We start from the raw sequence: 25,254 nt of genomic DNA on the forward strand, positions 1-25,254 counted from the left end.
GGAAAGGCAGCTCGACAAAATTTCCGGGCCGATACCTCTCAGAATCTTAAAAGCAAGACACAAGATCTTAAAGAGAATGCGCTTCCTAACCGGAAGCCAATGTAAAGAGCGAAGGACACCTGCCACAGAACTAAATCTGGGCAGGCCAACAATCGCTCTCGCCGCGGCATTCTGAACCCGTTGCAAACGGGTTAGTTCGGCCTGGTTAGCCCCAGCCAGGAGAGAACTGGCATAATCCAGGCGAGAGATGACAGTAGCCTGGATCACCAGTTGCCTGGTTGGGGCATCAAAGAACTTGAGTACTGGTCTCAAGCCCCTTAGAAGTCCAAAACAACATGCCGCAGTCTTTTGTGTGTGCCCTACAAAGGAAAGGCCGGCATCCAACCATACCCCGAGATTTTTCACCTCCGACACCGGGGTCGGAGTAGGTCCCAGCTCTGAAGGCCACCATTGGTCGCCCCACAGCTCCACTCCCTTACCGACGACCATCACCTCCGTCTTTGTGGCATTAAGCTGAAGGCAGTTGCCTGTCAGCCAACTAGCCACCGCCTTCAGTCCAGACTGAAACCTGGGGGCCGCAATTTCCGCGTCCCCGCTGAGAGTAACCGCCAGCTGTGTGTCGTCGGCATATGAGACCAAGGTTAGGCCCCACTGCCTAGCGACATCAGCCAGCGGTCTCACGTAGAGATTGAACAACGTGGGACTCAGCGAGGACCCTTGCGGAACCCCCATGGCCAGCGGTTGGTAGTTGGACTTGAAGGGAGGAATGGCAACACAGAAGGAGCGGTCGTCTAAAAAGGAGCGGAACCATTGCAACACCTGACCGCCAATACCAGTCTCCTCGAGCCGGTGCAGGAGGATGCTGTGGTCCACCGTGTCAAAGGCGGCGCTAAGGTCTAACAAAATAAGCGCCGCCGTTTGACCAGCATCCAACCTTGCCCGGAGATGTTCCACCATCACAAGTAACGCGGTTTCCGTACTGTGCCCAGCACGGAATCCGTTTTGTGTGGGATCGAGGGCATTGGTTCGTGCCAAATGCTCAGACAGGGCCAGATTGACGTGGGCCTCAGTAATCTTGGCTGGCCAGGGTAGCAGCGAAATGGGGCGGTAACTTTCAGGCTTAGATGGGTCCAGAGTGGGCTTTTTAATAATTGGGGACACCACGGCTTGTTTCCACTTAGCTGGAACTACTCCCGTTTCCAAGGACAGATTGACAAGGGAGCATATAACTGAACGCCCCATAAAAGCCTGATCCCGAAAAAGAGCAGGCCTTACCGGATCGGATGGAGATCCGGATTTAACTTGCAATGCAAGTTTGTCAAAGCCGTCCGAGGTGAGGGGGGGGAAAACAAGCAGAGTAGTCTGATGGTGAGCCCCATTGATACTTTCCTCACTGTGCCCTGTACCAGGAAATGTCCGATAAATGGCTTGCACCTTCCCTAAAAAGTAGGATGCAAGGGATTCACAGTGGGAAAGAGAGCTTTCGGTCGTAGAGGTAATCCGCTTCGTCGTAAGATCTTTAACGGCCTTAAAGATGGCTTTCGACGGATTAGAACTGTTCCGGAATTCAGCGGCATAGAAGGCCGCACGGGCTCGGCAAATAGCTCGATGGTATAGCTTAACGGACCTGGAGTATGCGGCTTTTAGGTCAGCCCCATAGGTCTTCCTCCAAGCCCTCTCAGCCCGTCTACAGGCACCCTTTAAAGCCCGAAGGGCGCCATCGTACCAGGGGCTCGACTCTCGAGAATTGATTTTAGTTGATACAATAGGTATCAGAGAGTCCAAGGCCCTGGTGATCCAAGAACAGAAGAGGTCATACCCCTTTTCTACATCCGTCAAAGGGCCGAGCGGCTCCTCTAATAGAAGACGATGAAAGTCTTCTAACCGAAGCTTTTTCCAAGCCCTCTTCTGACCCCGACTAGCCGAAGAGATGGAAGAGGTGGCAAAGACAGGGCATAGGATGGATACCAAGAAGTGGTCTGTCCACTCCACCGGTGAAACAGAAGTAATTTGAATCCCCGGCAGATTAGTGAACAAGGGATCCAAGATATGCCCCCCTGAATGGGTAGGCTGGGAAACCATCTGAGGGAGTTGAAAGGCCTCCAAGTCAGAGGAGATGGAACGTACCGTCAAGCCAGAGAGGGTGTCGAAATGCAGATTTAAATCTCCCATGATAGAGAAGTTGGCACAGTCTGCAGCCAGAGGGCCAACTATATCAGGGAAAGCATTCCTAAACACCACATCACTGCCGGGTGGCCGATAAACGACCATACCGGACAGGGTAAACTCAGGGCTGACGGAGACCTTGAACAGGGCACTTTCACACCCAGAGATGCTTAGGGCAGTCCAGACACAAGGATAGATAGATTTTACCACTAAGGCTACACCGCCACCCCTACCCCGCCTATTCAAGGTGTACATCGAATAGCCGGGTGGGCAAGCTAGATTAGTGATAGCGGTGTCAGCATCCTGTAGCCATGTTTCAGTCATGGCAAATATATCTGGAACTTCCTCCTCAATGAGGTCATAGATGTTCTGGTAGTGTTTCAACACCGACCTCACATTCAAGTTCAAAATCTTCAGGGCAGTAGGGATATCGGCAGTACGGCAGGTCTCCGAAGGCAAAATCCCTGGGAGAGAACACGGAGAGTCAAGAGCCCACCCATTACAAGGGCAATGGTATGGGCCACGCAATGGGTGTACCGGTGGAAGGGTACAACAGCAACTTACCTGCCCGATGGCCAACAGGCAGTCCCGTGTGTACGCCCGCATGATGGGCCCCAGCGGAGTAATAGTTGAATAGTCGAGAGCCAGAGCCAGCCACGTCCAGCACGTCCTGTCGCGGACGGGCGCAGACGGGCAGGACTCTGGCTTGACTCAGGCGCGAGTCAGGCGCCACCGCTACGCGTCACCGCTGCGCGACACGAGCGAGCTTTAAGTAGGGCTCACCTGTGGTCATTAACAGCGCTGGAGCGCTGAACCAATGGCACACTCGACCCTTGCCTCCCCCAAGATGGCGACCGGGCGCCAGACACAAGAGATGTAAGGTAACAGGTCCGCTCAAAACGCGGTGGGGGGCACAATTAACATGCAAGTGTGTGGGCACAGCGTAGAGGAGTTAAAAGCAGGGAAAAAAGCAATTTAGGAAATAAAATACTAAATGCGGTAATTTTAAAAACGAAGCTGCGCTTACACGCAAATTACTGCAGCATAGCGCGCGTGCGTGCTAATACCTTTCCAAAGGCAGAGCTAAAGAAATGCTCGCCTTAAGTAGGGCTCACCTGTGGTCATTAACAGCGCTGGAGCGCTGAACCAATGGCACACTCGACCCTTGCCTCCCCCAAGATGGCGACCGGGCGCCAGACACAAGAGATGTAAGGTAACAGGTCCGCTCAAAACGCGGTGGGGGGCACAATTAACATGCAAGTGTGTGGGCACAGTGTAGAGGAGTTAAAAGCAGGGAAAAAAGCAATTTAGGAAATAAAATACTAAATGCGGTAATTTTAAAAACGAAGCTGCGCTTACACGCAAATTACTGCAGCATAGCGCGCGTGCGTGCTAATACCTTTCCAAAAGGCCTGGTTTCCCCTTGGGGCACCCTCCCCTTTGTGCAAAGTGTCCCCATTCCCGAGCAAATATGGCAGGACACACCACTGACGTGCAGTCGGAAGGGGTGTGCTGTAATGGCACCCACAGGGCCCTCTGCAAGGAAGGTGATAGGAGCTCTGTGGTGTAGAGGCTTTCCTGTAGGCACTGGTTTGAGGGAATAGATGCTAAGCCCCCGAATGGTAAGGTACTACATATACACCAAAAGCCACAGCAGAGGGTGCCAAGACCAGTACATTTACCAGCTCAGTGTCTCACATTAGCCTTTCTACTCACTTATTTATAAGCACTGGAAGTTGTACATGTTATTTGGGGCCAGCAAAATGTCATTATCAACAATCATACTTCAACCATACATCAAATTTTCACACATTTCTGTGTGGGAAAGTTGTAGGATCACCTGGCAGACACAAATTTCCTACCACCCAGCATTCCCCCAGGTCTCTCAATAAAAATGGTACCTCACTCACGTGGGTAGTTCAGGTACCAGCGACAGGCAAGGGCCCAAAACCTATGGAGGCAACATCAAAATTACCTATGTCAAAACAACCTGGTTTTGCAAGGGGGTTCCCGAGTTATTGGCCCCGTGCTCGGGCGTCATCCAGGGAAACCTTTCAAACCCACACATTTCCAAAAACTAGAGACCAGGGGGAGTCTAGCGAGGTATGGCTTGCGTCGAACCCCCAATGTTTCCCTACCCAGAAACCCCTGCAAACCTACATTTCTGCAAAAAAAATAAAAATGTTCACACATTTCTGTGTGGGAAAGTTGTAGGATCATCGGGCAGACACAAATTTCCTACCACCCAGCGTTTCTCCCGGGTCCCCCCATATTTTGTATGGGATTCATGGTAGCACTGTCCCAGTAGGTTCAGGCAAGTCCCAGGGGTGTCTGGACAGAATATTGAAAACAAATATTGAGTTACAAAAATATTATTAGAGAACGATTGTGTCAAAAATATTGTGCACACTCATGTCGAAGTTAAGTATATTGTTTTTAATCTTGTTAATATTATCTGTGTTAAGTATATCATTTACTTAAATGTCATTGTATATAGTGTCATTTTTTACAATATTTTTGTTAAATATTAGTTTGATGTTTTGTATATTTATTTTGAAAATTAATTGTCATTTTTATTGTATTTAATTTTATAATGCATTTATTGAGTTTTCAATTAAAATATATGTTAAAAACAATTAGTAGCAGGATATTGGGTTTAGGGGGCAATAGGGTGAGGAGATTTTTAAAGTATGTTTGTGTAAATTTCTTTTTAATTTAATTTACATTTTTTCATTACCAATTTAATATTTTACTTATTTATATGGAAAGTTTAGAATTGTGTTTTGTGTTTTTCATTATGTGTTTATTTTTAATATGTGTTTAATTTAATTTATGAATGCATGCTTTACATGTTATTTTTATAATGATTTCTAAATATAGTTTTTATTAATTTAATTATACATTTATGCTGTTATTCTCTGTATCATTGTGTTAACATCAAATTAAGTGTAAGCATTTTAAAATATATATCAATATATATTTATTTATATAATTTTATCAATTAATTCAAGTTATTTTAATTTTAATGTGTACTTTTTATACATTTTAATTACATTTTTGAATTTGTTTGACAATTAAAAATGTGTATGTATTATATTTTTAGGATCACATTTTATTTCATGTAATTCATTTCAATTTATAAATTTAAAAGAATTAATAATCATATTTATTAGTCAGTTGGTGTTATAGGAGAATTAGAAGGATACATTTGTGAAGTATTTTTTACTATATGTATTTATACATTATTTAGGGGCTAATTATGATGTGGGGCTCGCTTAAGTCTGCCCGACACTATCTTGGTCCTGGTACCGACGGACCTCTGGTTGGTGGTCCCAATCACCTCATTAGGATGCGACATTCCTTCATTTCTGTATGGCAGCATGCATTACGGCCCTAAACTGGCTGTATTACATGATCCCATAGGGACATGGGAGGTATTGTTCGTCCCTGCACCCTGTGGCAGGCACCTCAAGGTGCCTACCATGGGGTGCAGGGATGAACTTGGAGGGCATCATAGGTGCCCCCTTGGTCCCCAAACAGAGACCGCACACCTAAGAGGGCCCGAAACACGCTTTCCGACATGGTGTCCATGTCCAGGCCAGCATGGAAACCATGCATCGTAATCCGGACGGTGGAAAGGCCCACCCGTTTGGGTTTATGAGCGGGTTACGACTGGCGAACGGGCTCCTTGAGCTCGTTTCCAAATGCCAGCAATGTGGCAGTCAGAAAGTAAGCCGAGTGGTCGATTACATTGCAGCCTAAAAGGCTCCGACCGTCGGCCTGGGCTTTTACGAGTCGCATCATAATCGCCCCTTAAGGTTTTACAGTTAGGTATTGTGTTGTTTAATTTTGTCTTGGAAAATGTTACGTGTAGAATTTAAATATTTTCATATATAGAATTGTTTTTATATTTCATAATGACTACATTTTTAATTATAATTTTAACCCCTCCGCTGCTAGGCCTTTCCCCCCTTGCGTAGCCTTTTTTTTGGCTATTGGGGTACTTTGCGCTTAAGCCTCTGTAACGTTTTGACCACATAAGGTATCCACGCCAAATTTGTGTCCTTTTCTTACAACATCATGGGAATTCTAAAGCTATCCAGGGTTTGTGGATTGCTCTGGAGGGGATCCAGAAACTAGCCAAAAGACATCTAAATTTAGTTTTTTGGGGGAAAAATGGGAAACAAATACTGCAAATGAAAGTTTCTGGGTTTTTACCCTGCAAATTGTATCAACAAAGGGTTTGTGGGGCAGGAATCACCATTTTCACAGCTTTTAGGGACTGACAGAATTTTGTCTGAAAACTAACATTTTTTACACCGTTTTGGCATTTTACTGGGAAAAAGCCTATTTTTGCTATTTCTTCTGCTTTGAGCCTTCTTCCAGTTAATGGTAGAAATGGGTATGAAGGCAATAATGGATCCAGGAAAGCTGTACAGTTTAGAAAAGTAAATACAATTCTAAATCCAGCAAAGGGTCATTTGTGTGGATCCTTCAAGGTTTCTTCTTAGAAAGTAACTGTTGAATATAGGAAAAACTGAAAATTATTTGAAAAAAACAGCCATTTGTGCCAACATTTTCACCTGTAACTCCTTTAAATTATGACAGCTGTTTTAAAGCAATATATCGTTACATCCACTGGACCTTTCTGGTTGTGGGGATATGTAGGACTTGTAGGTTCACCAAGAACCCGACGAATCCCAAGCCAATAACTGAGTGGCGTCTTGCAATGGTTTTTTATTATGTACTGGGTCTATAGCAATGCATTTGGGAAAATATATACATGGAAAAATTGGTATGAAAGACACTTCTGTATTTCTGAAATTGGAACAAAATATAGAGTTTAGAAACTGTACATATTTGCACATTTCCGAAATTAAGAGTACCCATGCTAGCATGAGAACTATAGGACATTTTTCAAAGTGACTTCTGTTTTACACATTGTCTTTCATTTGGAAGGCAGAAATACATCGGAAATCAATAGGTAATAACAGTTGCTCTACAATTCTGTGTTACCCTAAGTCTCCCGATACAAATGGTACCTCACTTGTCTGGATAGGCCTAGTTCAGTTTAGTTTAGTTTAATTTTATTATGTATAGTTAATTAAAACAATTGCAATGCATGTACAAAATTCTTAAAACATCATTATTTCAAATCTTTAAAATAATACATAAAATTGGAAATTCATTACTATTTGCACCAAAGATAACTCAATACGGCTGATTAAAACACACTTTTTACATTGAGTGGTGAGCAGTTCTGATCCCCGTATTGGATTGTTCCCATCCTGTTCAGCCATATGCTATTTTTGCAGCTAGCGTTTTGCTTTCCACGAGGTTGACCCTTTGGTGCTAGACGGACGTGTGCAGTGAATTTATCCTTGCGTACTATTGTCCGTCTGCTTGTCGGCCTGAGTCTGTGGTGTTATCCCCCGATTTTGGCAGTCTTGGCATTCTTTTCTCGGCCGTTGCGAGAAATTTCACAAATCTACAGTTTAGTTTGGTGTTTAATGGATTCAGGCAGGCGAGCACCGCTTGCCTTCTGGTGCTGATCCCTTTTCGCTTGAATTGATCTTTGAGAAGGAGTTGGCGTGCTTGTTGCAGTTCTACACATAAGCAGGAAACGTGAAAGATATCGCCATTCTGTGAGTTGCATAGCATGCAAGCTTCATTTCCTTAGTCTGTATTTTAAGAACTTCATTCTTGTGGCTTTCGGGTAGCCCTGGTTAAAATATATTTGTGGTGTTAGAGATTTGTAAGAATTGAGGGTCATCCATGCATGCGATCTTTTAGAGAATAGTGCCTTATCCTCCAGTAAGGAGAGTGATTTAACATTTTTCCAGACTAGTTTTTTAAAAGTGCTGTGCCCAAGTTGTGTGTCCCAGAGCACTGAGAGTTTGGTAGCTTCCAATGCTGCCTGCAGGTAAGTTCTTGCCTCAGAAGCATCCCTGCTTTGTATGTCCTGCCATAGCAGAGAGTTTAATGTATCTGTAGTGGCGCTTCTAAGTTTGTGCCAGCAAATAATGTATGCCCGTACCTGGCTAAATCTTGCTTTTGCAGGCCGAACTCTAGTCTTATTTGAGCGGAGAGGTGTAAAGCGGGAGCGAGAACATTGTTCTGTAAGCTTTGACCTGTGTGCTATCCAAGTCTTTGGAGTCTCTTCCCTGCATAGCCTCGCTGCCATAGGTAATCGAGGGAAGCAACTTCGCCTGGATTACTTTCAAGAAGGGGGTCAGAGTCGGACCCATCAATTTGGTTGCTAGGTTTTTCATCGTCAAGGCGATCAGTGCACCTCTCCTTCTTATTTCCTGCTTCTGCTGCCCAAAAGCGCCTACTCTGTCAAAGATGACTCCCAGATATTTGTACTCCCAAGCTGGCTCAATTTTTAAACCACCAAGCGACCAGCTCTTCTGTTGTTTTTTATTGGTGTTAATTGACATTGTGCGAGTCTTGCTGAGGTTTATTTTTAGGTTGTTTTCCATGGCGTATTTTTGCATTTCAGTCAGAAGACATTGGAGACCAATGTAAGTGAGGCTACGTAGCACAACGTCGTCTGCATACAGAAGATTGCTCAGAGTTTTCCCTCCCATCCTCGGTGAATGGGAGTTGCAGGCATCGAGCAGTCTCGGTAGATCCGCCATAAAGAGGTTAAACAAAATTGGCGCAAGCACATACCCTTGTTTGAGTCCTTTGGTGGTTCGAACTTTTGAGGACAGATGAGTGCCGCTTCCTAGTTTCACCTGCACCCAGGTGTCGGTGTGAAGAAGCATCAGCATGTTTAGGGTCGACTGCGGTGGGCCCCATTGTGCCAGTTTCCCCCATAGTCTACCTCTCTCGATGTTATCGAATGCCGCGCTGAAATCAATGTAGCACAAGTGTAGCGGGAGCTTTGTGGATTTTGCTGCATCGATAATTAATGAAATGGCAAGGATTTTTGTTGATGTTCCAGTCTTTTTCCGACAGCGAGTCGGGTCCAGCGGTATAATCAGATTTGACTCATCCCAAAGTGCAATCTCCTCTAATATGGTGCCGGCAAAATATTTTGCCTCGTTATCTAGAAGGGCTACTAAGCGGTAATTGTTTGGGTCAGTCTTGTCTCCTTTTTTGTAGATAGGAACAATCATGGACCCCCTCCAGGATTCTGGGATTCTATTTAGTAGCCTGATTTCCATGAATAGAAGTTGCATGATGTCCGCCCATTCTGTGTTCTTTGCTTTGTAGAGAGCAGGTGGGATGCCATTTGGTACCGGGGAGCCTTCTTTCCTGCCTTTGGCTATCTGCTTTTTGATTAAGGCTGTCTGCTGGATCCTCAAGTTCTCTGGGAGGTTGGAAATTATGCCTAGAGAGGCCTGTCCCAGTGTCTGTAGCGTACACGTTTCGCAATTTATCTCTTATTGGTCCTCTTTAGCGCTCCTGCGTGCTCTGTGTGGTCATTGACGTGACTGCTAAGGTATATAATCCAAATCTCTTCAGTGATGTGAGATCCTATTTCTTTATGCTGCGGGTGCATGATCCCATTCACGGTTTGCCAGAAATGGGCGCTGTTGTTTAATATTTATATCGTAAAGGAGTTTAGCCCAGGCCTCCTTTTCGCCATCTTTCTTGATGTTCCATTTTGTTTGTTTGAGCACTGCCCTTTGATGTTTCAGCTCTGCTCGTAGGATGATGTTGTTAGGGGCTATTCTCAGCTTCCTTAGCGTCAAGTTTACTGATCTTTTTAGTTTCTTTAGTTGTGCTCTCTGTTCTTTCTTTAGATTGTTCTTGCTGCACTCTGCGAGGATTGTCTTTTGGGGTGACAGTAACTGCAAGTTTTTTTAGCATTGTTGCCGTGCAGTGATCCCAATAAGTAGTATGCCCGGCTGCAGTTGATTTTTGGTTGTCGAAAAGTTGGAGTGCAGCTTCGGCTTGAGGGGTCGAATTAACTGGCGTACATTTGATCCTTTTTTGATTCAGGGAGTAGGTCGGCCCCGGAGCTGTGTCTGGCCTGATTAAGGTTGGCGTATTTGATATTATATGGCATTCCTGGGGATGGTGGTCGCTGTCACCCTTGTCTCCCATTCTAAACCCCGAAATGTATGGAAATAGCGCAAGACTAGTGAAAGTGTAGTCCAGAATGGAGCTCGTTGTGGTTGAGTAAAAGGATTTTACTGGAGAAGAGTCTGTTGAAAATCTTCCATTCAATGCCCGAAGGTTTTCATGTTCTAGGTCGTAGAGAAAGCAGCTATTGTGGTGTTTTTTCCTATTTGGTAGGGCGCTTGGCGGTGGTATATTATAGATTCTGTTTAGAGCCAGTGCCTCCTCTCCTTCTGACGAGCCAAATAGAACTAGATTTAGGTCCCCTGTCAGAAGGAAGAGTGGCTTTTCCATCTGGGTAGCGTACTCAGCCAGTTGATTAATAATTTTGGATTAGTCTTTTGCTTTATTTTTTGGATGGACTTATGAGTTAATTATGCATACCTCTTCTTCTTTATTCTCGAGGACTAGTCTTATTTTAATTGTTAATGTTGTAGTTGAGGATGAGTCGATAGGGGTTGCTGAAGCTATTGTTGTAGTGAAACCATAGGTGGCCAGACCTCCTGAGTGATGGCCGAATCTGCTAGTCCTTGGGGCTGGTGTGGCAAAGCAAGTGTAGCCCTTGACGTGCTGTGGGGCTTTGAGCCAAGTTTCTTGCAGCGTTATCATATCAAAAAGGGAGATGTAGTGCTGGAAGCCTGGGTCGTCCATTTTTGTAGTTGGGCCGTTGATATTCCAAGAGCAGATGCCTAGGGTTAGTGCCCTTCCCCCGCTACCTGCCCTGACTTGTAAGTTGCGTCAGTCCTCCTCAGGGCATATGATGATGGTACAGGACAGTGTTTCCCTTGTTGGAACTTGGTGTGGCTCCGCTGCTGCCGTTGAGCGCGCTTCTGATCGATCCCAAGGGCTGCTTGTGCTCCTTTTTGGTGAGCTTCCCCGTGCGTCCCTGAGTACACTAAGAGTGTGAACCTGATGTTTCTTTGGTGCTGGGCTCGTCCGGCTCAGGAATGGAACTTGGTGAGGCTCCGCTGCTGCCATTGAGCGAGCTTCTGATCGATCCCAAGGGCTGCTTTTGCTCCTTTTTGTTGAACTTCTCTGTGCATCCCTGAGTATACTGAAAGTGTGAACCTGATGTTTCTTTAGCACTGGGCTCCTAGGGAAACCTAACAAACCTATATGTTTTTGAAAACTAGACATCCAGGGAAATCTAGGATGGGGTGACTTGACTGGCTTTTACCAGGTTCTATTACCCAGAATCCCTTGCAAACCTCAGAATGTATTTTAAAAAACACATTTTTCCTTTGATTTCTGTTGTGGAAAGTTCTGGAATCTGCGTGGATTCACAAAATTCCACCCACCCCACATTCCCCAAAGTCTCCTGAGCAAAATTATACCTCACTTTTGTGCGCAGGGCTAGTGCCCGCGACAAGAAACGGCACGAAATGCAAATTGGACACACCACATTTTCACAGTGAAAACAGACCCTTTTTTTGCAAAGTGCCTAGTTGTAGATTTTGATCCCTAGCTCTGTTGGCACCTAGGGAAACCTAGCAAACCTATACATTTTTGAAAACTCGCCACCCAGGGTAATCCAGGATGGGTTGACTTGTCTGGCTCTCACCAGGTTCTGTAACCCAGAATACCTTCAAACCTCAAAATTTGTCAAAAAACCCACATTTGTCTCTTATTTCTGTGGTGGAAAGTACTGAAATCTGCATAGATCCACAAAATTCCACCCACCCCGCATTCTCCAAAGTCTCTCGAGGAAAATGGTACCTCACTAGTGTGGGTAGGCCTAGTGCCCACCATAGGAAACGGCCCAAAACGCAACGTGGACACAGCACATTTTCACAGTGAAAACAGACCTTTTTTTGCAAAGTGCCTAGCTGAAGATTTTGAACCCTAGCTCTGCCGGGACCTAGGGAAACCTAGCAAACCTATACATTTCTGAAAACTAGTCACCCAGGGGAATACAGGATAGGGTGACTTGTCTAGCTCTCACCAGATTATATTACCCAAAATCCCTTTCAGACTTCAACATTTGTAAAAAAACAAACACATTTTCCTTACATTTCTGTGTGGAAAGTTCTGGAATCTGCGTGGATCTACAAAATTCCACCCACCCACATTCCCCAAAGTCTTCCAAGAAAAATGGTACCTCACTTGTGTGGGTAGGCCTAGTGCCTGCAACAAGAAACAGCCCAAATCGCAACATGGACAGAGCACATTTTCACAGTGAAAACTGACCCTTTTTTTGCAAAGTGCCTTGCTGTAGATTTTGAACCCTAGCTCTGCCAGCACCTAGAGAAACCTAGCAAACCTATACATTTGTAAAAACTAGACACCCAGGGAAATCCAGGATGGGGTGACTTGTCTGGCTCTCACCAGGTTCTGTTTGCCAGAATCCCTTGCAAACCTAAAAATTTGTCAAACAAACACATTTACCTCGAATTTCTGTGGTAAAAAGTTCTGGAATCAGCGTGGATCCACAAAATTCCACCCGCCCTGCATTCCCCAAAGTCTTTCGAAAAAATTGTACCTCTATGTGTAGGTAGGCCTAGTGACCGCGACAGGAAACGGCCCAAAACGGCCCCAAAGTCTTTAGAAAAAAATGGTACCTCTATGTGTAGGTAGGCCTAGTGACCGCGACAGGAAACGGCCCAAAACGCAACGTGAACACAGCACATTTTCACAGTGAAAACTGACCCTTTTTTTGCAAAGTGCCTAGCTGTAGTTTTTTAACCCTAGCTCTGCCGGCACTTAGGGAAACCTAGAAAAACTATACATTTTTGAAAGCTAGACACCCAGGGGAATCTAGGATGGGGTGACTTGTCTGGCTCTCACCAGGTTCTGTTACCCAAACCTCAGAATTTGTCCCAAAAAACAAATTTTCCTTACATTTCTGTGGTGGAAAGTACTGGAATCTGCCTGGATTCACAAATTTACTGCCACCCAGCATTCCCCAGGTCTCCAGATAAAAATGGTACCTCACTTGTGTGGGTTGGTCAAGTACCCGCGACAGGCAAGCGCCCAAAACTTGCAAAACCAGGTTGTTTTCAGATAGATAATTTTTATCCCCTTTCCCTCAAGCGCCTTGAGACCCTCTGGGTGAGTAGCGCGCTATACAAATTTCTGACTTGACTTGACTTGACTTGATGTCACCACAATAGGTTTTGGGCCCTTGCCTGTCTCGGGTACTTGACCCACCCATGCGAGTGAGGTACCATTTTTATCGGGAGACCAGGGAGTAATGCTGGGTGGTAGGAAAATTGTGGTTTATCTGACAACAGAATATAAGAACACAGTAATGCAAAGAAAATGCGTGACTGTAGTAACATTTTGAGGTGTGCATGGCATTGTGAGTAAAAAAAACTGGTTGAGATCCATGAGAGGCACACCACCCAGCACTCCCCATTTTTTTTACTTTACAGAAATATCTAAAGTTGATACATTTTCCCTAGAGACAAACTACACCTTAACATAGAAAGACAGATGAGACAAATATGACTGCCTATCCATCTGTTCCTCATACCGGTTGGATTTGGCACAAGGGTGAGTGAAAGGTTCAAAATTCATATTTTATTAACAGGAGATTTCACAAAAAGGAAATGCACTGTTAATAATTAAAAGGTTAAAAACCTGAACCAATGACTCACAGCTCGTGAGCTGTAAAGCCATGCCAAGGTACCAACCTCTTTACAGGGCCATTTACACACCTTTCATACGTGACACACACTTTCACACCATCAGCTGTTACCCCAGCACATTACAACGCTCACCTCCACAGACAATATGGAGACAATGTACACCCTGGCAGAGGGAGACAGAAAAGACAAATATTCCTTCAAAATGAACAATTCCTTAAGTACTCACACATACAGGTTGGAATTGGCATGAGGGTGAGTGAAGGTTAAGGGAATAAAATTCTATTAACAAGAGATTTCACAAAAAGAAAATGCACTGTTAATATTTAAAAGGTAAGAAACTGAACCAATGACTTAAAGCTTGTGAGAAGAAAAGCCAAGGCAAGGCACCAACCTCTTTACATGCCATTCACACACCTTTCATACGTGACACACAAGACCATTCACACCACCAGAAGTGGTCCCAGCACATTACAACATTCATATCAACAGACAGCGCCATTCAAGGGCCCATCACTTTCATACGCCCTCATGACTGACACAGCAATCACACTGGCTGATGGTTGACATAGTGTCTGCAGTGGCGTTTGACTAGCAGAGTGTGTAATGACCATCAACAAGTCACTACTCACACACTGCCAGCCAAACGCCAGCCAATGCACACCACTAGCCCAGCACCATTCCACCCACACTGCCAGCCAAGCGCCAGTCCACACACACTGCCAGTCAAGCGCCAGACCACGCACACCACCAGCCAAACGCCAGTCCATGCACACTGCCAGCCAAGCACCAGCCCACGCACACTGCCAGCCAGGCACAGTCCATGCACACCGCCAGCCAAGCACCAGTCCATGCACACCGTCATTCATTTTTTAAAAGGAAGAAAACACAAACTAATTGCAACTATATACAAAACTATAACTACAAAAACAACAGCTGTAATTAAACACATCATTCTAATGCCAAACGTGAAACTGAACAACAACTATATAAAACCATACAGACCAGGCAGTACACTATTAGACTCACGATTGATCCCAAAAACTCTTTTGATAGTGAAACAATCTAGCCACATCCTCTACCACTCCAACTCTAGGAACACTTGCCTGTTCCACTACAACAAGGCTGCCTATCACAGACTCCTGAAACTGAATAAAAGTAATCTTTGACGCAGGACAACACTCCTTGAACACAAGAAAAGCATTAAAAGTAGATAAATTGAAGAGACGGATATCCAACTTCTTATTCCAAATGTAAGCCTTATGAACAGTGGTCTAAGGTTCCAACCTCTGATCTACTCTATCGACACCAACCATGTGCTTATGGTAGTCTACAATGCACACAGGTTTGCGCACTTCAGCAACCTGACCCCAAACAGTCACAGGTGAAGTACTCTCATCATGGATGGTAGTAAGCATGTGCACATCCCTCCTGTCCACAAATTTCACAGCTAGAAGTTCCTCACTACGCAAGGCACTACACTGTCCCCATTGACGCTTTTTGCAAACAAGCTCTTTTGGTAGCCTTTACGGTTAGAGCGGATCGTGCCACAAGCAAAAGTGTCCACTTTGAACAATTCCTTAAACAATTGCACAGCAGGGTAGAAGTTATCAAGGTACAAATGGAGACCTCTGTTAAACAGTCTTCTAGCAAGATCCCACACAATTTTCTCTGAAACTCCAAAAGTAGATGGACAACCAGGGGGGTCAATAGTGGAATCCCTACGAGTGTACACCCAGTAATTATAGACATATCCTGTCCTACTCTCAGACAACGTATACATCTTAATTCCATAACATGCCCTAGGAATGTACTGCCTAAAAATCAAATGGCCCTTGAACAGGACCAAAGACTCATCATGAGCTATTTATTTCCCTGGATATAGATCCCTGAAAATCGATCATCTTAGTGATGAAGAATAGGCCGAATCTTAAAAAGACAGTACAGTCAGGGTGATCTCGTAGCAACGCCAAAGCATTATCAATAAAATGCAGCATCCGAAGCAAAAGTAAATACCGATCACGACTTATAATTGCAGGAAATATGGCAGTTGCCATCAAGGGACTGGTAGACCAATATGAAGCCAGGGACGGCTTCCTTATCAAGCCCATCAAAAAAGTAAAACCCAAACACTTCTTCATCTTATCCAGATTTGTGGGGGTCCACCGGGTAGCTCTTGAGCGGGGCCTAAGCCTGGTACTGTTGTCCCTCAAAAACTGTTCTGCCTACAAATTAGTCTGCTCAACAATCTCAGACAAAAATACATCATTCGCAAACAACTGAAAAAACGTTATAGGTAAAAATTTTCACAATCCACTCTCCACCCTGCATCACCACTAAAGGCAGGCTACACCGGCTGCAACATGTTTGGATCAACCCAGAGTCCAGCACTTCCAGTAGGAAGCCTTCCAGCCTCAGGCTGCAATCCCGATGTTTCTTGCTGCACCAGCGACACATCAGTGTCATCCTCTAAAACAGGCACTTCATCCACACTGAGAGTAGCTTCATCTGCACTGAGAGTAGCTTCATCATCAGATGATTCCTCGTGGACTGAAAACTCACTGCCAGAATCTTGCACTCCCTCCTCTCCCTCAGACGCACTGTCAGTCCCACTTTGGGGCAGATGGCCCTAAAAACATACTGCTGATCTGCCACCCAAAGAGGGCAGAAATGGCCACAATCATCCTCCCATAAAGGGGAGCGACCCTTGTCCAAGGGGCCGCTCCCCAACATAAACAAAAAATCCCTCGTGGCCTAGTGGTCATACAAAAAAAAAATCAGCCAATCTGCCCCCCAAGGGGGCAGAAACGGACAAATTAATGTTCCCCAAAGGGGTATGACCCTTGCCCAAGGGGCCACTCCCCACAAACAAATCCCTGGTGGTCTAGTGGGCCCGATTTCTTTTTTTAAATGGCGAGATCTGCCCCCCCTGGGGGGTATGCACAGCCACAAACATTGCCCCAAAAGAGAGCGACCCTTGCCCAAGGGGTCACTCCCCACAAAAAAATCCCTGGTGGTCTAGTGGCCCCTATATAAAAAAAAGGCAATAACTGCCCCCTCAGGTGGGCAGACAGCCAAAAACATTGCCCCCAAAGGGGAGCGACCCTTGCCCAAGGGGCCACTCCCCACAAATGAATCCCTGGTGGTCTAGTGGGCCACTTACAAAAAGAATGGTGAGATCTGCCCCCCCAGAGGGGCAGACACAGCCATAAAACAATGCCCCTAAAAGGGGAGCGATCCTTGTCTAAGGGGTCGCTCCCCGCTAACAGTTAATTGCATTTCCTTAAAAAAAAAAACCATGGTGTCTAGTGGGTATCAGGGGAAAGGAAAACACTTTCCTTTCCCCCCATGCCTTTTTTGTTTAAATGCCCCCCTACCCGAGGGAAACCGTACCTGTTCTCCTGCCGACGCGCCAGAAGCAAATGGCTACCAGTGTGTTGGGAATCCTCTAATGACGTCAGCGTGCCTCGTGCGCTGATGTCATTAAATGACGTGGAGGGGAGGCGGGGGAGGCAGGGGAAGGGTTTCCCCTGCCTTCCCCAGTGGGGGCACCTTAAATGGCAGCTGACGGGGGGATCACCAGTGCTTCCCCTGTGGGTGGGTGCTAGGACGGCCAGGAGCCGCCCAATGCACAAGCCCACTGTGACGTCGGAGATTTGAATATAAAATGTTTCGACAAGAGACATTTTGTATGCAAGTCTCCTACCAGTATCCTACATGCCTTTTTCAACCAAGGAATGCCCTTGAAAAGTTCATGCGACATAAGAACAATCCTATTTTGTGCCATTCTCTAAATATTTCCCACATAACGTTAATGGAATATAGGGGGCATATTATCAAGGACCGGTGTTAAAATTTTCGCTGTTTTATCGGCAGGAAACTGCTGATAAAACGGCGATAATCTGCTTGATAATACGCCCTTGTTAATTCCCATAGAAGCCCATGTAAACATCAGAACATGGACTTCTATGGGAATTAACAAGGGCGTATTATCAAGCAGATTATCGCCGTTTTATCAGCAGTTTCCTGACGTTAAAACAGCGATCATTTTAACACCGGTCCTTGATAATATGCCCCATAGTGTCATTTACCCAAAGAAAACAGCAGGTTACTATGTATACTCCTACTCCGTACCACCCTCACCTCCAACCTTATCACATTGATAACATTCTTCCTCAGGTCTTACCATTTCTCCACTCTTTTGAACATTTATCTATCCATATGCCTAGATTCTTTCAGTTTTGTAGATGATATCAAAGTCAATCCCGATCATCAAGCCCTCAAGTCTGAGTCATGGATTGCTCACCAGAAAATATTGGATGACTGCCCACTCCCATAAAGATAACCTGGACAAAAGAGAATTCCTCTAGTGTGAAAATGGCTACCAAACATAAGAGATACCAGTCTAGCTGTCAGGTCTATGACTGGCATTTGCCCTCTTCTTCTAATACACTAAAAAGGCCTCACAGCCTTAACTCTGTAACATCAAATTGATTTTGTAGTGAAATTGTGTTTCCTTACCTAGGTTTCCTCCACACAATTCATGCTACAGCCACTCTTGTGCTCTCTTACCTGGATTAATTAAAAGGGCTTATTCAGCAGCTATGTTACTCCTACATCTTAAACCCTGAGATCACATAGTGTTTGGCCCTGAACTTGCTCCTAATATGTTGCTGCGTCACTTTTAAAGCACTATGCTTAATTATCGAACACTTCAAGGAATATTGCTGCAAATTAAATACATTGAGCAGTGCCTAAAACCCAGGATAAATGGGCCTGGTTACTAATTGAGGAATGTTTGCTTTAATGGGCTTTAAGTGTAAAAAGGTACACCAAGGCACATCTTGGACATTACCTGAGTTTAATGTTTTATTTTATTTGTTTATTGGCATTTTAAAAAGAGAAAAAACATAAACAAAACAGTGCACCTTCGCATGCAGTATCAAAATACATATCATGGGCAGAGTACAAGTTCTGTCTCACATTCCATCATCAGCCATTAGCAGACTGACGTGTCATCTATCACGCAGCACCTCTGATGTTCTTCCCTTAAGTGCGTGTAGTCCCTTCAATCCAGCATGGTCTCTAGGAAAACATAACCCCTCCCGTGTGTCCTACCGTGTGTGTCCATATATGCCCTTCCTTCCTCAATGCAGGTCCCCTGGCAGTGTATCTAAATCAGTTGTTTCCTCTTCCACTACTCTCTCAGGTACTACCATGGTCGTGTCCCCCCCTTCGTCTCCAGAGTCACTCCGTGTCCGTTCATGGTCCATAGAGCAGGACCAAAATTTTTTAGGTCAATTCCTGGGTGGTAACAATTCACCTTAGAGTTCCGTCTGTGTGCAACAGTACAGCATTGTCTTGGACCAGTGTTGCAATCTGGGCCTTTTATCCACCGCATCACAACAAACCTCTTCGCTATCAGGAATGCCATGTCGACCAGCCGTCTGTGTGTCGGGCATAGTGGCTTGTAATATCCCAATATCGCCAATAAAGGGTCAGGTGTCAATGTTAGTCCCACCGTACTATTGACCTCCTCATACACTGCCCCCCAAAAAGCCTGCACCTCTGGGTAGTGCCATGCTACATGTAGGAAATCCGCCACCGGCTAACCGCATCTCTCACATACAGGGGTGTCTCGCAGCCTGTATCTGTGGAGCCTTTCCGGTGTGTAATAGGTTATGTTCAGGTATTTAAAAAGGACTAACCTGTGCCTGCCATTCAGCGAGATGTGTTTAGTACTAGTGCAGCAATATCGCCATACCTCCTTATCCAGGTCCCTTTGTAGATCAGCTGGCCACGCCAGCCTCGGCTTGGCGTATTCTGCTGTTCTTTCTGCTAGTGTTACGGAATATAGTCTGGTTATTATTCGGACGGGTCATTTGGCAGCAACCATGTAGGCAAAGGCCAAGACCGTTTGTGGTTCCTCCATCTCATCCCCCAGTAGCGCCCTCAGCCCCTGCCGTACTCTGTGGAACTGAAACCGTCTCAGCAACTGTTCGCCCTCTTCGCCTACTTCTACCTGGTCCCAGGAGCGTGCCACACCTCCCTCAAACATTTCCCTCATCTTGTGTATGTTCAGGTCTTTTAACGCTTTACTCACTGCTCTTTCCTTACATGGAGATAGCCAGTGGGCCCATTCGATCGCCGCCCCGGCACATACAGCACACTGCACGCCTGTGCCTCCATAATGTGGTGCCATGCCTGTACGACCGAATTCAGGGAATCGAGAAACCCGGTTCGTCGGTCTCACGGAAGTACCAGCAGCGCCGGTAGCGGCGTGGGGTCAGCAACTATTGCCTCCATACGCACGTGGGGTAAATCTCTCGGGCCGTGTATCCAGTGATATGCGGGTGAAGCCTGCGCCGCTCTGTAATATAACTCCAAGTCTGGAGCGTTCAATCCTCCCGCCTCATAGGGCCTTATAAGGATAGACCAGGTGACCCTTGGTTGCTTCCCCGCCCAAGCCAGGCGTATCATGAGAGCTTGCAGCTGTGTAAAGAAGTTTGTGGATAACACCATGGGTATGTTACAAAACAAAAACAATAGGCGTGGCAGCACCACCAGCTTCATAAGGGCCACCCTCCCCATAAGTGATAATGGCAATGTTATCCATCTGTCTATGTCGTCTTCTAATTTCGAAATTACGGTGCCGTAGTTTTCCCTCAGTAGTACATCCGGGACCGTGTGTAGTCGGATCCCCAAGTAGCGCACTGAGTCAGTGGTCCATTGTATGGGGTATTCCGGGTCGAACCTTTTCGTTGCCGGAGTGAGGGGGAACATTAAGAATTTGCTCCAGTTTACGCATATGCCCGATAGTGAGCCAAATAGCACCACTTCTCATAGAACCGCTGGTAAGTGGGTTTCCGGTTCCTTAACATATAACAGCATATCATCCGCGTACGTTGAGACTATCAGGTTGTATGTGGGAAAACGTATGCCTCTATGGCCATGGTATTCACGTAAGGTGCAGGCCAGAGGTTCTGCCACCAGGGTATATAAAATAGGGGATAGAGGGCAGCCTTGTCTCGTACCCCTCTCTATCCGGATAGTGCCAGTGACCAAGAGGCCAACACGCACCCGTGCCGTCAAAGTGGCATACAGCGTGGCCAGTATGTTCAGGAAGAGTTGTCCCACTCCCATGCGGGGCAGCACCTGCTGCAGAAAAGGCCACTCAACAGAATCGAAGGCCTTCTCCATGTCCAAGAAGACTGCCACCGCCGGGAGCTCCTGGTGTGTATGCTGAAAGGCTGCGAAGAACGTTCTCAGATTGTAGGTGAGGTTTCGCTCCGGAACGAAGCCAGCTTGCTCCGGGGCCACCAGCTTGGTGACCATAGGGCGAATTCTGTTGACAATCAATTTGGCGAAAATCTTCGCATCTACATTCAATAACGAAAGTGGTCTTTATGAGGCGCACTCACTCGGGTTCTTACCAGGTTTCAGTATGGTCACTAGTACCGCCTCCCGCATTGTGGGTGGCATGATGCCCGAATCTGCCATGTCCTCAAAGAGGGCAAGCAGCCTGGGGAGCAAGAGATCTAGAAAGGTCTTGTAAAGGCCACGTGATGCCATCACTTCCCGGCGCTCTACCTGCCTGCATCGAGGACAGTGCCAGCACTATCTCCTCTCTTTCTATGGGGTGCACCAGATACCTCGGGTCCACATCCGTAAGCCAAGGCATCTTGATATGCGACAAGTAATCAAGAATTCGCTCCTCTGGTGCAGGGCCTCTGGAGGCATACAAGTCTGCATAATACTTCTCAAAGCGTTCCGCCACCTGAGCATTTGTAAGTAGCTCCTCCGTTTCTTCACACCTCATCTCTGGTACTTCTCCCCCGGGCCTGCCCCGTTTCACCAACTTCGCCAGCACTGCACCCTGTCATTCGCTTTCCCCATACACTCTAGCGGTAGCATATTTCCCCAAGTGTTTGACCTCTAGGTCTGCCTCCTCATTGTTGTCTCGCAGTGCGTCCGCTAGTTCATAAGAGTTTCGCTAGGATTGTGCAATTGGCTTCTCTCCAGTTCCCTGAGTTTGGTTTCCAGTGTCTGTAGCCTGCCCTTAATCTATTTTAGAACCCCGAGTGTTTGGAAATGGTGACCCCCCCGTATGTAGAGCTTAAACGCCTCCCAAACTGTTTGTATTGATGATACCGACCCCGCATTAGCCTCAAAGAATGTGTCGATGTCTGTAGCCAATTCCTCCTTGAAGGAGGTCTAGTAAGGAATAGGGGGGGAAACGCCACATGAATGGCGGGATCTGCCTCTCCGGGGTAGCTATGCATATCAATACCGGTGAATGGTCTGAGTACGTGCGAGGTAGTACCTCACATCGTTGTACGGCAGAGGTCAGATACTGGGTGGCCAACCAATAATCTATTCGGGCATGTATGTTAAATTGCGTTGAGTATTGCGTGTATCCTCCTCATGTGGGATGCCTATATCTCCAGATATCTCTCAGGCCCAAGTGGTCCATGTGCATCTCCAGCGCTCTAGCAGAGGCAGCAGGGCGTCTACAAGGGTCATCCGATCTGTCCATGTATGGTTGTCTGGTTATATTGAAGTCACCACCCCAGAGTATTTCCCCACCTGATTATGTCGCGATCTTAGCTGTGATTTGAGAATAAAACTCTGGGTTGTCATAATTGGGTCCATACATGTTGACTACACAGAACTCTAACCCTCTACCACAATATCTAATAATCGTGTACCTGCCATCCCTGTCCGTCACTAAAGGTGTCCATGTCATCCGCGCTTTCGGGTTTATCCACGTGAGGACTCCCCTGGCATGAGATGTAAAACCTGAAGCGTGGGCATTGCCGGATAGACCACTATATCTGAGTATGCTACTGTCTGTGGGTAAATGCATCTCCTGCAGAAGTGCTATGTCTACGTCATATCTAGCCAAATACTGTAGAACTTTCCTGACTTTCATGTGGTCATTATGGCCCCGTATGTTCCACCTGATCAGTGTCAGCTTATCAATAATGGTCTCTGAGCTGTTCTGTTCAGATGTCATCCCCCAGCCATCTCAAATTATAATGGAATCTGTGTGTATTGTGTGGTGCTGTGTAAACCATAACCTCGAAAACCAAACTTTCGGTGGTACATCGTCCCCAATCCAGAACGGTGCCACTCCCCCTCCACCCCGTCCCTCCCACGCCTGCCTGTCCCCTACTAGGCCGCGAACCCCTAACTGCCCCCCCACCCCGGACTCCCCGCTCTATACAATCAAAAGTCCCCCCTCCATAAGGGTTGTACCCTCTCCAACAAAAGTCTGTGGAATACACTCGTGGGCAGAGGTAGCAAGCCAAAGTCTGGTTCTGTTAATGAAATAAGTAAACTCTCGTGCTTAATGCCGCCTCCTCCTCCCCCGTCTCCGTCTTCAAGTTTCCTGAGCTTGCCCTTAGTCTACAAACAACAGCGCATGTCCTACCATATTCCGTGGGCAGTCCCCAAAGGTCTCCAACAGTTCCTGAAAAGACCGGTCAGTCCAGCATCACCCTGGTACTGTGCGCATCAGCATAGTATCAAGTGCACACCAGGTCAATCCTGCTCATCGAGTGGGCTCTCCACTTCCTCGGAGCCTCTATGAGTGTTCCCCCTTGCTTCCCTCTTCCACTCCTTCAGCGCCCGTTGTAATTCTTTAGGGTCTGTGAAGGTGAGGGATTTCCCCTGCCTATTGATTCTTAACTTCGCCGGATATAACATAGCATAGTCCGTCCCCATATCGCGCAACTGCCTCTTCATTGGGAGGAATTGTCGCCGTGCCTCCTGCACCTTTGCAGTAAAGTCTGGAAAGATCAATATGGTGGAGCCCTCATACTGTAATGGTTGTTTTTCCCTTGCCAATCTGAGTGCTGTGTCCCGGTCCCTATAGTTTAACAATTTGGCGATTATGGGTCTCGGTGGGGCCCCAGACTTTGGTCGTGGGCCCAGAGAGCGATGTGCTCTTTCCACAATCAACATGTCTGAGAAGGCAGAGTTTCCAAGCAGGGTTTTGAGAAGCTTCTCGATGAATAGCTCCATATTACCCGTCTGCGTGATCTCTGGAAGGCCTGTAAGTCGGAGGTTGCAGCATCGAGAGCGGGCTTCAAGATCCTCCGTTTTATCCATCAGTGCTTGCACGGCTCTGGCCATCTGTTTATTGTCCGAGTCCAACGTGGTCTGTGCCTCCTCCACCTCCGTAAGGCGCCGCTCCACCATGTCCACCCGTTCCGCTTGTTTGTCCAGTCTCTCCGCCATCCGGTCCATGCGATAGGTTAAGGCATCCATCTTAGTGCTCAATGATGCAATGCCTCCCTCTAGGCCCTTTTCCATGGCGATCAGTAGGCCCCTGATGTCTTGTGATGTAGCAGTCTCCATCGATTCACTCTCTCCCGTCCCTTTGCTCACGGTGGCAACAGTGGCTCTGGTGACTTTAGGATCAAATGACAGCTTAGGTTGAGTTCTATCCGCGCGCCCCATGTTGTCTGTTCCCTACGCAAGCCTGCCGTCAAGGTAGATCAGCGCAATTCCGGAACGCAGTCGAAGGCCACGTTGTTCCTAGTCTTATGTCCCGGGATATCCTATGTGTAGCAGGGAGTCCGCGGGCTTAAGCGGGTGCAGTGATGTCTCGCTCAATGCTCTCTTGCATGCACGTGGTCTCTCCAGGCCCTCTTACCGAGCAGGTATCACTGTCCCCCTGTAGCTAAGATGGTGTTCGCCTCCTGTCTTCCTGGGCGCGTTCAGGTGGATATCCGCTCCAGCCCCACCCGAGGAAACACCGTACTCAACCGGCAGTACAGTCATGTGCAAGTGATTATTCAGGGACGTTTGTAGACCACTCCGCAGTGTCAGCCCGCTGGTCCCTCCGTCCCGCGTGGGGATCCGGCTCCTCGAGGCCCTCTAATGATATGCGGGGGCTACACATTTACCAGGAGTGCCAGACGTAGCTCAGGGGTCACCGCCGCGCTCCCCAGCGGGCCCTTTCCCGCGGCACCACACCTCCCCGGGTCTTTGCGCAACTCCCGTACAGGGCGCCGGCCGGGCTCGCAGTCCGGAACACAGGTAGAGGAGCGTACCCTCCCTTGCTCCCTCATCTCCGCTGACCCAGTCTTCTTCTGCCCTCTCTCACCTCCGGGAGGCAATACTGGACTGCCGCTCAGGATCGCGCCGAGCTCCACCCTCGTCTTCCGCGAGGCCTCAGTAATTCCCAGCGGGCCAAGCGCGGTCAGGCCTCGGATCCCCTCTCACTCAAGGCCACGGCTCACGCGCGCGTCCCTCCGCCCTGGGCCGCAGGTACGATATCAGGCACGCAGCTCCGAGCTGTGGAGGCAGAGGCGATCCTTATCGTGTCCCGCTAGTCCCTGCCCCCAGGAACTGTCGTGATCTGCAGCTGATGGGCAGCTCTTGCTTAGGATATTTTCACTGTTAGTTTATGAGACGGGGGAGC

Source organism: Lissotriton helveticus, chromosome 7 (genome assembly GCF_964261635.1).
Source record: "Lissotriton helveticus chromosome 7, aLisHel1.1, whole genome shotgun sequence".
Taxonomy (NCBI): Eukaryota; Metazoa; Chordata; class Amphibia; order Caudata; family Salamandridae; genus Lissotriton; species Lissotriton helveticus.